General features: G+C 43.1%; 2 long non-coding RNA genes across 2 annotated transcripts; one reads left to right on the forward strand and one right to left on the reverse strand.

Annotated features, from left to right (window-relative positions):
- Positions 1–816: 816 nt before the first annotated feature.
- On the forward strand, positions 817–3,099 carry LOC310702896. The gene is made up of 3 exons (XR_014523762.1): positions 817–954; positions 1,478–1,597; positions 2,791–3,099. It is a non-coding gene; the product is annotated as an uncharacterized lncRNA (long non-coding RNA).
- Positions 3,100–11,396: 8,297 nt separating this feature from the next.
- Positions 11,397–12,192, reverse strand: LOC310703039. The gene is made up of 2 exons (XR_014523914.1): positions 12,063–12,192; positions 11,397–11,902 (listed from the first exon to the last, which is right to left on the reverse strand). It is a non-coding gene; the product is annotated as an uncharacterized lncRNA (long non-coding RNA).
- Between the last annotated feature and the right edge of the window lie 2,919 nt (positions 12,193–15,111).

Raw genomic sequence — 15,111 nt, forward strand, 5'->3', positions numbered from 1 at the left:
CACCTCCCCCGCTCGTGCCAAATCCAAAGCCAAAATATTTGTAATCCAATTTCCAAATTACTCACGGGTTGTTGTTCTTGATTTTGAGTCCAAATGATTCTATGATTCTATGATTCTAAGGGTGTTGACCTCATAGTGCTATAATTCCCAGCACTCTTAACTAGCTACAGTTTTGAGGATTCTCAAACCCAAAGTAGTATAAGAGTGCTGTCAATGTATAGCATAGATCTGAACATAGGGAAAACTCATTCTACAACCACAGGTGTTTCAAAGTTGGCCTCGCTAGCTGCTTTTGATTCTTCCTGTGGAATTGCATAGGCCAGGGATGTCCAGCCAGTAGATCGTGACCCCGGCTGATCCTGGTAGATCACGGGATCCTTATCGTGTTCAAAATGTTACAAGGGAAAAGCTAAAAAAACTCTGTGCAATCCTCCCCCCAAAAAGCTCAACAACTCTGGGCAATCCACCCACCCCACGCACTCTCCTCCTCCCTCCAATGACAATGGGTAGATCACTGCCAGTTTTTTTATACTGGGAGTAGATCACAGTCTTTTAGGAGTTGGACAAGCCTGGCATAGACTACTGAAGATATTTGCTTGAATGCTTCCTAACTTCCTGGTTTTGCAACTGGTGACTACAATCTTAATCCCTGATCTGTACATATGTTGATGGCTTCATGCTCACTAGAATGTGATCATTACAATGTGCAATTGTTATTTTGCAAGCCATTGCCCATGTGACCCTCTGTATCTGATAGGGATGGAGTGCACTTAAGCGTATCTGGACAAGCACATCATCAAATGGATAAAAGGAAGCTGCTTGTCCGCCCCAGTATAAGTGAGTGGAGATCACCATTGCCTCCTCTGTAACCAAGAGCTCTGCTGTGCAAGATGTCCCTCATGGTTCAAATGCTGCTCCTTGGTATCTGTGTTAGCCTCTTCCTTCCTTCTGGAGGTAAGTTCCCTTCCCCAGTGCTGGGAGACCGTTTTTCAGATGGAAGCAATAAACCTTTGATTACCAGTTGCTGGCAATCACAAGTGAAGAAAGTGCTGTGGAGCTCAGGTCCTACTTGTGGGCATCTGGTCAGGCACTGTGGGAAGAGGATGCTGAACTCAATGGGCCACTCTCCTGATCTTCTGAGGTTCTTCTACATAGATTACACTTGAGGTTCAATGCTGGTATCTTAGAGTCTGAAAGAGGCTCTATAGCATTTTTTACCTCCACTGTCAGAGGCAATATGTCTCCAAATACCAGGGGATTCACCAGTGGCTGAAGTGCTATTGAGCTCACGTCCTACTTGTGAACTTCCCAAAGGGATCTGTTGGGCCTCTGTGAGAACAGGGTGCTGGACCAGCTGGGCCATTGGCCTGAACTAACAGGCTCTTCTTGTGTTCTTATACATTGATTACCCATTTATTATCACCTGACTTTGAAGACTGGTATTCTGATAACCTTGAGGTTCTCCCTATTGATGCAGATGCATTGACATGTCGACTTTGCATGGCCCCATCTGAAGGGAGTCCATGTCGCCCTCCAGCAGCTACATGCTCAGCAAAACCTAAAACACAAGTGTGCCATGCCTACACAGTGACCAAAGGTAAGAGTTCTACATTTCCCCATTGCATATAATCATGAAGGGTGGTATAATATATCACAGAAATACCTTTATAAGGAAACCTATGTTGCTATACTTACATGGCAATCAGGAACATGATGCTGGCCATGAAAATTTCATCGATATTTCTTGCTGCAGAAATTCCATATTATTACAGTCCTTTCTCTTTTTGAAGTTTTTTTCCCTCTGGTGGAAACCGTATGTCTAACGTCCTGCATTCCGGAAGAGCCCCCATGACCTAAAGCAAAGATGGAGAAAAGGTGAAGCTCCAGATTTGTTGTACTACAGTTCCTATTGGCCTTTGCAATTGACCAAGCTGGCTGGGGCTGGTGGGAGCTGAAGTCTACAACAAGTTGACCATGCCTAAACTCAAGGATAGGCACAAAACTGAGCAATGATCCATTATTGGGCACTAGCTAAGAGCAACTCCTGAGTGTCCATCAGATCACCCTCTACCTGATCTATTTTAACTGGAGACCTTCCGTATGCAAACCATTTGCTCTGCATGCTTGTTCATCATACTGGTGTGCAGTGCAGCTTTCCCCACAAAAATAGTCTGGGGACGCAGCCTTGTCCCTCCTGCTTACATGTACGAGCTGGAGAGGCAGGGCTGTGAGGGGATGGGCAGAGCAGACGTGCAGGGAAGAAGCCTCCCTGCATGTCAGCTCTGCAAGCCGCAACTGTCCCTCCTGCATGCAGCCTTGCCTCTCTGGCTGGCACATGCGAGCCACAGGTACAGAGCGGCTTGCAGAGTGACGCTCAGGGAGGCTTCCTCTTGCGCATCAGCTGTTAGCCAGGAAGCTGAAAAGCCTCATCAAAGCCCCGCTGCACCTCCAGCTCATGAAAAAACCCTTTTCAGAGCCCACAGAGGATGTCCCCTTTGTGCTCCAAGGACAGTCTTCTCATGAGTCAGAAGTACTATGGGCCCAGATGTGTTACTGCTGAAAAAAGCCCTGCCAGTGTGCCAACTGATTCACAACTGTGGCACAGCCTGGATACTGTAATTAGCATGGCTGATAGTTTCACCACACTCACAAGTGGGGAGAATGAAGACCCAGGAGAGGACTTCATTTGTTGTAAACTGTAGATGTGAGGTGCAGTAGCCTCTGTGTCCAGATAGCATAAATATAAATGTCTTCTCCTTTTCTCTCTCATTCTGCCTGTCACCATAATAGATGGGAAAGTTCAGCAGAAAATTCTAGGCTGCAAGCCAAAGAAATCTGTAGTTTGCAACACCCGCACCGATACTGATGGAGCTGAGGCTCGACATATCTGCTGTGATGACAGAGACTTCTGCAATGAGGATCTGTAGACAGGAACTAAAAACAACCTGAAGAATGACTGCAAATTGAAGCATGTATAGCATCTTCTGCTTATGGTCACCTTTTTCTATATTCTCTTCTTCCGTTTATTTGATACAGAGTTTTCAAGGTGTCTTTTGAAAAAAATTAAAGGCAACTGCTACACACAAATACAGCTACAGCAGAGCATCTATCTATCTATCTATCTATCTATCTATCTATCTATCTATCTATCATCTATCTGTCTATCTATCTATCATCTATGTATCTATGTATCTATGTATCTATGTATCTATGTATCTATGTATCTATCTATCATCTATCTATCTATCTATCTATCTAATCTATCTATCATCTACATCTATCTATCTATCATCTATCTCTATCTCTATTATCTAGCAATCTAGCAATCTATCATCTATTTATCCTGCGTCCATGCCATAGTGGCTTTTAAGTGCTTTATAATCATCAGATGAATGATGAGATCCAAATGTAATTAATATAAACAATAAAACAATTTCAACAAAGCATCAAAAACATTCATATTATTTTCATATTTTGGAGATGTGATTTCTGAAGTGAAACTGAGTCATCTATCAAGCATCGCCACAACTTGCACAAAGACTCTCCTCCCTGGAAGAGAGGGGAGTGGTTGTGGGCGGGAGACCGAGCTCCGCCCCTGGTAGGGGGCATTAGCCCCCTCCCCTCCTACCTGGCTGGCGCCCACGCCCACCGGAGGTGGCCAACCAGGTGCCTCCAGGGGGCGTGTGTAGCAGCTTAATGCTGTGGTGCTAGCTCCGCCTCCTCCTCATTCGTCGTCGTCCCTCAGCGAGTCATCAGCTAGGAGTCATCTCAGTTATCACAGGGAAGAGCCACGAGGTTTGGAGTCGGGGGAGGGGTCTGTGTGTGTGGAGGCTGCCTGGTTCCTGGCTTGCCTTTTAACTTTAAAAACCCAGGCATCCAGGTTTGCCTTGCTGTGTCCTCTTTTCCGTGTGAAAAACCTACATTTAACCTTCTATTTCCCCCCCACTCCTGGTGCTTGATTTGTTTGTGCGGCCTGAGTGCGAATTAACCTTTCTTAAGCTGCAGCTTGTTCCCTTGCCCAGCACGTGCCCCCAGCGAGGTCTGAGTGTGAGTGTGGCTCCGTCTTTCTTTCTTCCTCGTATCCTCACTTTCCTTACCCTGCCTCTGCCTTGGTGGCAGTGCGTTTTTATTTAATTTCCTCCCTGGAAGAGAGGGGAGTGGTTGTGGGCGGGAGACCGAGCTCCGCCCCTGGTAGGGGGCATTAGCCCCCTCCCCTCCTACCTGGCTGGCACCCACGCCCACCGGAGGTGGCCAACCAGGTGCCTCCGGGGGGCGTGTATAGCAGCTTAATGCTGTGGTGCTAGCTCCGCCTCCTCCTCATTCGTCGTTGTCCCTCAGCGAGTCACCCACCCTCCACTCCCATTTAGCTCAGGGTATAGGTTTTTGGCCTTGCTATGGACCTTAGGTTGGTCGCCCTGGTTGGCTGGGGGGCTTGGTAGGAATTTTTCCATTTGGCATTAGGCCTTTTGGTTTTTTCGCCTACCTCGTAGCAATCGTCACAACTTTTGTGGTATTGGTGGGTAGGTTAGGCATTGGATTCATGTGTTGTGCTGTGTCAAGGGCTAGGTGTGGCCATTGCCTATGCTATCTACCGTGGGTTATTCCGTTAAAGGAATCTGGCGGTCGTGTATTCCGTCCGATGCCTGCTTGGTGGGAGGCCATGGCACGACCCTCGGTGACATCAGGGGGTGAGCCTATAGTTGGATGAGCATCAACAGGCTCCACCTACTGTTGAATAAACCCACCACCTATAGTCATCCAATGCCTAAGCCAATACCTTTTCACTGCTGTAATCAATAAAGTTGTGGCCTTTTCTTGCCCATTAACCTTATATCACGTGTCCTTGTGTATTTATTTCACATAGCGGGGTCGGGCCCTCGATCCACAACCTATACTTCATTTGCCACCTTGTCTGCCTGCTTCCCTGTGCTATAGATGCATATGAGGATATTGATAAAACAAAAGGCCACGTTAATGTGATTGTATGTACGATGGGGTCAATACAAGTTTTCTCCAGTGTTTCACAAATGCACAAGGCCTGCAACTGTGGAGCAGAAAGGCACTGCAGAGGTAGATTTTGGCTGCACCTATACATATCTAGGTGTGCAATAATCTATTCTTTGAAGTCACTGCAGTTCTCCATACTGCAGAATCCTTAAATTAGGGATAATGCTGGCTGAATGGATGCAAAATATCAACTATTTGGTGCCCTTAAAGATTAGATTATCACTGAATGGGAACCCAAGCCTTTCGAGGAGTGTTTGAAGGAGCTTGTTAGCCTGGAAAAGAGGAGACTGAGATGAGACTGAGCCATCTTCCAATGTCTTAAGAGATGTCACATGGAAATGGGGAAACAAACTGTTTTCTCCTGCTCTGGAGGATAGGATTCAAACCAATGTCTTCAAGTTATAAGAAAGGAGACTCTGACTAAACATCAAGGGGGAAACGTCTGATGGTAAGAGCTGTTTGACAGTGGAATGGTGTCCCTCTCTCATTCTATAAGTAATGCAACTTTTACAACACAAGTGAAAGGTCTTTGGATCATGCATGTGGCACTCACTGGGACTGGGACATGGTGGGTCAAGGTTGCAGTGAGTGCTCAGTTACTGTTGCAGCCTGGAAGTGCACGACCACCCTCAGGCATCACCACCAGCTCCTTGACCTCCCTGCCTCCTTCCCCCAAACCATCTCCTCCCCAGCAGCTGCAGTGCTGCCACCACCTGCAGCATGCTTCCCTTATGTGCTACTGATGGTGCAAGCATTACCACTGCATGCATTACTACAGGCAGACTTTTCACTTGATGCACATAAATCCATCAGCGCATGCACTATGGCACTGTTTCACAAACTTCTTTGGGGCCATCCCCACCATCCATAAACTCATCCGCAATGTCCCCATCACTTTAAAATGCATTATTCAGAACAGACCACCCACCAAAGAAGATAATAGCACCATACAGTTTACGACACGAATAATTAATAGCACTTTCCCCCCTCAAAATCCAATAAAAACTATTTAAATTAATTAATTCAACATAATGGATGAACTTGATGTCAGCTTTTCAAAGTCTGAAAGTCATTTACACCTCCAGCACCCCTGCTGCCCCCTTGCCCCCTAAGTAAGACCACGCTTTCAGAACCTCCCCTGATGTTTCCTCATGCTTTCCTTTGTATTGAAATGATGGTGTGAATTGACCCTCACATTGTCTCTCGGAGTTACTATTGTCCCCTTTCTCTTTTTAAACTGCTTTTGTCTATGATACCTTGAGTGAACAGCCTTCTTTCAGCCCTGGGAGAAGGCACTTACCTTAATGTGGAAGGCAGAGAAAAGCACAGATAACAAGCAGCAGGAGCGGAACCCTGGGGGACATATTGGAATCAGGAGGGTTCTGTGTGCCACAGTAAAACTCTAGGTTCTTCAAAGGAGGAACAATGATTTCCACTCCCTCATGCCAAGACGGGACAACTTGCTTGCTTTATCCCCTTACTGGCATGTGTACAGAAGCTTTCTGTCCCCATTAACTGCAAAATAGAGAGTCCAGTGGGCATTGACTGGAAAGAAAATGAAACCAAAGTGTAACACTGAAGTGACGGGGGGCCTGTTTTGTATGAGCTATATCTGAGTCCATTCCACCCATGACCATCTCTGCAACAATAACATTGTGGACACACTTCAGTTAAATGATCAGTGGTACAAAATTTGATTTAAAAGCTTGCTTGAGGGAAATAAGAAATCCATACAGTAGCAGTGGTTGCCAGCATCATGCCCTCCAGGTGTTTGGATGCCTTGTGTTTTCTTATTTTCAGAATGGGGGCAGGGAGCAAGGTTGCTAATTATTTGGTATGTTACTTGTATTTTCCTTACTATTAGATGTTAATGCTCGTGTGTGTGTGTGTGTGTGTGTGTGTGTGTGTCCCCTACACAGGCATTCATTATAAACTCTATATTTATGGATTTTTTCCTTTTGTATACATGATGTGCATTTATGTTTCTTCCAACTTATATATTCTCTCTCTCTCTCTCTCCTCTCTCGTCTTCTTGAAAACGTTCAAACAATCTCGTTACCTATTTCTAAACAACAAATTGGTAGGAGAGGGACGTTCATAGGTTTAGGGAATGTTGAGGTTTTTCAGGGATTGTATGTAGCTATATATACCTCAAACCATATTGATTTAACATCTAGACATTTCCACCACATATGCACTTCTTTGACTTTTGTGTTGCAGAAATAAATGCCTACTATTCCCCCTTGGGGGGGCATCATGGCAAATTGGGTGACTGTATCTTCAGAGGTGTCCAAAGCAGTGGAGACTTTATTCAAAATGGCATCCAGAACTTTCTAAATGTAAATAAAAACCAGCTCCTCCATCTCATGAACCAGTGTGCCTAATCTGGTGACAATGTCTTCAGAGGTTTCCAAAGGCATTCAACATGTGCCTTCTGTGTTGTCTTTTTAGCACCTGCTAAAGACATTCCTCTTTCGTTGTTTTTTTTTATTTTTCATTGGAATTTTATTTACAACATAACACAACCCCCACCCCCAAATACACAAATCCACCCTCATTAAACATGAACATAACATACAGTGAGCATAACATACAACAATACAAACAACCAAATAAAAGACTTCCTTTATCCTGTATCTGGCCTCTTTATTTACTTCTTATAAACTGTTTCTTTTATGAATAATTATTAAGATTTTTCTAATTATAACTTAAATATCCACAAAATATCTTGCAGACATTAATCGAAACAAATCCAGGTATGTATTTTAGGGCACTGTTTTGTGAAGTATTCTCTGCATTTCCCTCAAGCTTTTTGAAACTCTTGTCTAGTGTGATCTCTAATTGCCTCTGTTAATCTAGCCAGTTCAATATACTCTAACAGTTTGTCTTGCCATTCCTTTTTTGTTGGCACAGTTTCTTTTTTCCACTTTTTAGCAGTTAGGATCCTTGCCGCTCCTGTGGCATAGAGGACTATTTTCTGATCTTCTCTTGCTATACCTGTGTCCGTTATCCCTAGTAGAAAAGCTTCTGTATTTTTTCATAAAGTTATACTTAAACATTTTTTTAAGCTCATCATACACTGTGTTCCAGAAGTTTTTGATTTTTTCACAGGTCCACCAAACATGTATAAGTGTCCCCTCTGTTTTACCACACCTCCAGGTCAGATATGTTTTTGTCTCATACATTTTAGCTATTTTGGTAGGTGTTAAGTACCATCTATAAAACATCTTGATTAGGTTTTCCCTCAATACTTAACAGGCTGTAAATTTCCAGTACTTTCTACATAGTTCTTCCCATGCTGTTAAGTTAATGGTTTTCCCAATATCTAAAGCCCACTTGATCATTATCTCCTTGACCTGATATTACTTTGGTTTTGTTTTGTAATAACACTTTTTCTAATAATGAGGATTCGTTTGAGAAACCTTTTTTTCTTATCTGTCCTGAACACTTCATGCAATTAATGGTATTGGATCCAACCCATAAGGTGTTGTTTTATTTCCTCATAATCTTTAATTACCAATTTATTGTCTTTCCCCCTAATCAGATCTTTATATGTGGCCCATTCTAATTCCATATATATATATATATTATTGTAATTACTCCTACAGGTGATGCCCACCATGGTGTTTTCGGTTCTAGGAGATCCTTATATTTTGTCCATGGTTTATATAATGATTTCCTTATGACGTGATTCATAAATCCCCTGTATACTTTCCCTTTTTCATAAGCTAAATACGCATGCCAACCATAACGGTTATTAAACCCTTCTAGATCTAACAAATTACCATCTTTTAATACAATCCACTCTTTTAGCCAATTTAGACAGACAGCATAGTAATATAAATTTAGGTCAGGTAGAGCCAGTCCACCTCTATGTTTTTTATCTATTAGATGTTTGTGTTTAATTCTTGCTTTTTTATACTGCCATATGAATTTGGATATCTCTTTTTGCCATAATCTAAGACTTCCCATTCATCCAATTATCGGTATCATTTGGAATGGATACATCATTTTAGGCAACACGTTCATTTTAACCACCGATATTCTGCCAACAAGTGATCATCTTAACTTATTCCAGATTTCTAAATCTCTTTTTATTCCTTTCCAGGTTTTTATGTAATTATCTTTGAGTAGATAACTATTCACTGGGCAACATTTTTTTTTACTTTTTGAATGTTGTCTAGACTGCTACAACTGATTTAGGGTATTTTTCCACTGCTGAATCAGGAAATGGCATCTGTTTCTCTCCATCAGGTCAGGTTTTTGTGCTATGTTGATTTGAAAAAAATCAGATCTTGTGACAAAATCGATTACATTTTTGTGGCATTATCAGCTGATTTTTGTCAAAAAAATATCATCCTAAATATGTTTTTAAGAGAAAAAAATGTTTTTTCCAACAACATATATTGATTACCTGATAGAAACATCGATTATTGTAAACTGAATGGTGGGCATTGATAAAGGTAAGTACACATAAATTGCATGTTGCTTCACCATTTTTCAAACTTCAGGGCTTGAACTTCCGTTTCTTGGAACTCCTGGAATGCTCAGTGGCAGGGAGGTCTCTCTTCAGAGTCCAACAGTAGTCAGCCATCATGACTGCATCCCAGCGACCCTGATACCTGGTCTCCATCTCTTTCATGTCCTGATGGAATCTCTCCCCCTGCTCGTCACTCATTGAACCCAAGTTCTCAGGAAACTGGTCCATATGTGAAAATAGGTAGTGCATCTTGACGCTCATGTTGCAGCCCAGTTTTCTGAAAGCAGTCAGCATGTTGTTGACAAGTTCTGCGTAGTTTCTGGCCTCATTGTTGCCAAGAAAGTTCTTCACTACCAGAACAAATGCCTTCCACGCTTCCAGTTCCACTTCGTTCATTGAGTTTCCAAACTCTGGATCTCTGATGAGCTGATGGATCTGAGGACCATCAAAGATGCCAGCTTTTAACTTTTCTTCTGGAAAAGCCTGGCACAAGTAAGTGAAGCAGTCACCATCCTTGTCCAGAGCCTTGGTGAACTGCTTGATTAAGCCGAGCTTGATGTGCAGCGGTGGGAAGAGTATTCTGTCTCTGTCCACCAGAGGGTCATTGATGACGTTCCTTTTTTTGCAAGGCACCAATTCCTCCCGCACAGGCCAGTCCTTCTTCGTGTAATGCTGAGCACGGTCCCTACTATCCCACATGCACAGAAAACATGGGTACTTGGTGAAGCCAGACGTTGTCCCAACAAAAAGTAGGCCATCTTCAGGTCAACACTAATAAACCACTTATGCTGATCATAACCAATTTTCTTCAGCAAATACTTCACCGCTTCATAGTTCTCCTTCAGTGTAGTCGAGTGAGCCAGGGGTATAGAGGCAAACTGGTTGCCATTGTGTAGCAGAACACATTTCAGTGATCACTTGCTGCTGTCAATGAACAGTCTCCAATCTTTGGGTTCATACTGTGGCACTCCAAGCTTGAGCAGAAGCTGCGCAATATCTGCACAGTACACCAAGTCCTTCTCTTCCGAGAAAAAACGGAGGTTTTATGACTTCAAACTGATCCCTTTTTGACATAATCACCCAGAACTATCGGACCTGAATACTTCTTGTCATTAAAATAATCATTTCCAATCAAAACAATTATTCGACATAGCATTTTACCCCCACCAACTTCTTCTAAAATGCTCCACACAAGCGTACATGTGAACAAAAACGTAAAAAAACGACATGTGGCCATAGCTCAAAAACTTGACCTGACTGAGCAAAACCAATGTGATTTTTGGATTCAGCGCATCAGATTCGTCCTAAATCAACTGAAAAAATGCAGACAACAAATTTGTTGTTGACCAGTGTAATAATTTAGGGCCTTACAGCACATCATCCTTGAGTGTTTTAGTCTTACCAGAAGGTGTCCTTAACCTATTGTGATTATTGAATAAACTAATTGGTAAGAACTTTTCTTTGTTTTTCTCAGCTTCTTTGCTGCCACCATGAGAGGGATCTGATTCCCCGAAGCCTAATAAAGGCCAAGTTTCCAGATACTTTATCACATTGGTTGCCCTCCTCTACAAATGTCTCAGCTTGTCAACAACCTTCAATTGTGGTGCCCAGAATTGGTGGCAGTATTCCAGGGGTGGTCAGACCAAGGTAGATGTCTATATCTATAAAGTATTTCCATGGCCTGGGACAGATTAGCTCATGTTATCAGTTGCTAATGATCAACAGTGGGAGACAGCGACTGCCTCCATGTTATGCTCCCAGAGGCATCTGCTTGGCCACAATGGGAAACAGAATACTGAACTAGATATTCATTTTCTTTCTGATCCAGCAGGGATCTTCTGACATTAATAAGACCAGCCTTCACTCTTCACAGCTTAGTCCAAAATAAAGATGTCAATGAAAAATTGGCTTTCTCTTGGGCTATTTTTATTTTGGAATGTGAATTCCAGGAGCTCTCTTACTAGTTGGGCTCCCTTTTATGGCACAGAATAATATTTTGTGACAAAAGAACATCATATTGACTTTAAAGAACATAAGAACATTAAATGCATACTTTATGAAACACGCGTTGATCCATGTAAATGACTGTTGGAAACTCAATTCATCTGTATGCTATATCCTACAATTTTTCAACTTTAATTACATACATATATGAAAAGTGCTAACTGCTCCTGTGGGTCCTCTGTTGTGATGCCAAAATAAGGGGAGGTGGCTAACATGTTTAGCTATGTTGCAAAACTTCCATTGGCTAGTTTTACCTCATTTATAACCCGTCATTGCAGAAAGTAATGCCTATTGATGACTTTGACTCTTCGCAACATTTGTACTCAACATGGATATGTTTGGTCACCTGCTGTTTGGTATCACATGCTTCTTTTGGCCCACAGCCAACCTTTGTCCAGATTAGTCTCCCCTCTAAAATGAGCCAGAAAAAGAAGAGGAAAAGATGCAGTGAGCCACTTTAGTCATATTAACTATCCAGAGTATAACACAGTCCAGTTTCTTTGTCCTCAACACAGATCAGGCATGAACACAGAGAACAGTGAATCTAAAGAATGAGGGTGAGGTTTCTTACCTTCATAGGCTTTGGCTATATTGCAGCTTTCCAGTTCAGGGTCAGCTATGCAAATCCGGTCAGAGCCTTCAACTCCAATACATCCTTCTTCAGTCACTGTGCAGTCCCGACATAGCAAAGGATATGCTCCAAAAGACAATTTTTCACAATTAAGCACATTCCAAACTACTGCTCAAACTCACACTGAATTGTGCATTCTGTGCAATAATTTTCTCACAGCACAACCTTTTACTGTTTGGGCTATTTGGTGACGAATTTGAAGAACCATCAGCCTACAGATAGCTCAGTTGGTTCGAATGTGGTGCTGATAAGGTCAAGGTCACAGGTTCAATACCAAAACGAGACAGCTACATAGTCCTCCATTGCAGGGGATTGGACTAGATGATCCTCAGGGTCCCTCCCAATTCTATGATTCGATAATTTATTATGACTGCTTCCTCTGCCCCACATTTATGATTGAGTTCTGTAGCTTCACAATGATATGTATGTTGTGTCATCCCCCCTATTTCCAATGTTTCAGAATAAATGTTTTTAAGCATCCAAAACAGCACCATTGACAACGAGGCATCAGGAACCACCCAAAGTACAGGAGGGGATCACATAATCATGTGAAGAGAGGGATAAATACAAGAGAAGTATGGGGAGCGATTGGGACGTGGGTGGCGCTGTGGGTTAAACCACAGAGCCTAGGACTTGCCAATCAGAAGGTCGGCGGTTTGAATCCCCATGACGGGGTGAGCTCCCTTGCTCGATCCCTGTTCCTGCCAACCTAGCAGTTCGAAAGCACACCAAAGTGCAAGTAGCTAAATAGGTACCGCTCCGGCGGGAAGGTAAACGGCATTTCCATGAGCTGCTCTAGTTCACCAGAAGCGGCTTAGTCATGCTGGCCATATGACCCGGAAGCTGTACTCTGGCTTCCTCGGTCAATAAAAGCGAGATGAGCGCCGCAACCCCAGATTCGGTCACGATTGGACCTAATGGTCAGGGGCCCCTTTACCTTTTATGGGGAGAGATTAATTGTGGTGGGGTTCCAGCCACATGAGGAACACGCATGCCCAGTGGTTGCAGAATACTAACTAGGTGGGGAGTGGAGGAAGATGGGCAAGGGAAGTATTTTGGAGGAGCATGTGGCTGGCTGTCAGAAGCATTGAGCAGGAGTGCTCTACACTGCAGCATTTCCTTAAAGACCCCACATGTTTATTCTGATTGATAATGTGCCCTAAGATCACCTTCGCTCTTCCTTATGTAGCCTGGTGTCTCCTTGTCTGATCTCCTGAAATCCACCACTGCAATGTGAAATCCAGGCATCCAGAACCCTGAGCTGTGGAGGCTGGGGAGGCAGCCTGGCTTTTTAAAAACCCTCATAAATATAGTAAGAAGATATTTGGATTTTCTTTTCATGTTAGAACATATCAAAATTGCCCCTTCCTTTAAAAAGAAAGAAAGAAAAAGAACTGCTCTTATCTATTTTTTGACATGTAGATCCATTGCCAGCCAAGTCCAACTGCCACTAAAAGTTGCTTTCTGCACGTTACACTCGAGTGAAAACCCTTCTCCGGTCCCTTGTCAATGGACCTTACCTCCAGATGTGAGGAGGAGAAAGGCAGAGATTGCCAGGAGCAGAATCTGATTCTTCGGGACCATCTTGGAATTGAGAGGGTTCTGTGGTCACAGCATAGCTCAAGTCACATTAGCTTTCAGCAAACTGGAGAAGAGGCTTCCTTTTATCCCCATGAAGAGACATCTCCAAAAGAATCCAAGAGAACATCATGTCCCCTGAAGAGGATCAAAGATAATGAAATGTGGTCCTATCAGCCCACTTGTGGACAAAATAAGAAGCTGTAATAGATACACCCCACAATTATAAGTGCATTTACGTGTATATAATTAACTATGAATCCTATTTTTAAATTAATTTCAATTAGTTATAGCAGGGGTGAGCAAACTTTTTCAGCAGGGGGCCAGCTCACTGTCCCTCAGACCTTGTGGGGGCCAGACTGTATTTTGGAAAAAAATATGAACAAATTCCCATGCCACGCAAATAAACCCAGAGATGCATTTTAAATAAAAATGCACATTCTACTCATGTAAAAACACGCTGATTCCTGGACTGTCCACGGGCCAGATTTAGAAGGCGATTGGGCCACTCTCATCTATTTTTTTGACATGTCGATCCATTGCCAGCCAAGCCAAGCCAAGGAATTGCACAAGGTTTGCTTTCTGCAGGTTACACTCGAGTGAAAATCCTTCCCTCTTCCCTTGTCAGTCACTCTTTCCTCCAGGTTTGAGGAGGAGCGGGACACAGATTGTAAGAAGCAGGATCTGATTCTTTGGAGTCATATTGGAATCAGGAGGGTTTGGGGTCAAAATAAATCCGGAATCAGCAGACTGGATCAAGTGCCTTCTTTAATCCCACTGATGACACATCTCAACAAGAACCCAAGACAACATCATGTCCACTTAGGATGATCAAAGGAAAAGGGGGAGTGGTGTGACAAGCAATCATTATCAGCCCATCAGAAAAGAATATATAATTGTGGGGATACAACACCACCATTATAATCATTAACCATATACAGTGGTACCTCGGGTTAAGAACTTCATTCGTTCTGGAGGTCCATTCTTAACCTGAAACTGTTCTTAACCTGAGGTACCACTTTAGCTAATGGGGCTTCCTGCTGCTGCCGCCACACAATTTCTGTTCTCATCCTGAAGCAAAGTTCTTAACCCAAGGTACTATATCTGGGTTAGCGGAGTCTGTAACCTGAAGCGTCTGTAACCTGAAGTGTCTGTAACCTGAAGTGTCTTTAACCCGAGGTACCACTGTATAATAATTAATTCACGAATGCTCATTTTAAATGAACTTGAATGAAATATATCAGTTGATATCTAATCTATCTGTCGGCTCCCTCCAAACCATGGGAATTCCAAAGTTCAGACTCCTCTTGCCATTGTTCCACCCACGTAGAGTCTCGGTGCATGCCTTGAACACCATGTGTGGCGCCCAAGCTTTATCCTGGTCACCAAGTTTAATACCAAAATAAGCATG

Source organism: Podarcis liolepis, assembly GCF_965112155.1.
Source record: "Podarcis liolepis genome assembly, chromosome: 3".
Classification (NCBI taxonomy): domain Eukaryota; kingdom Metazoa; phylum Chordata; class Lepidosauria; order Squamata; family Lacertidae; genus Podarcis; species Podarcis liolepis.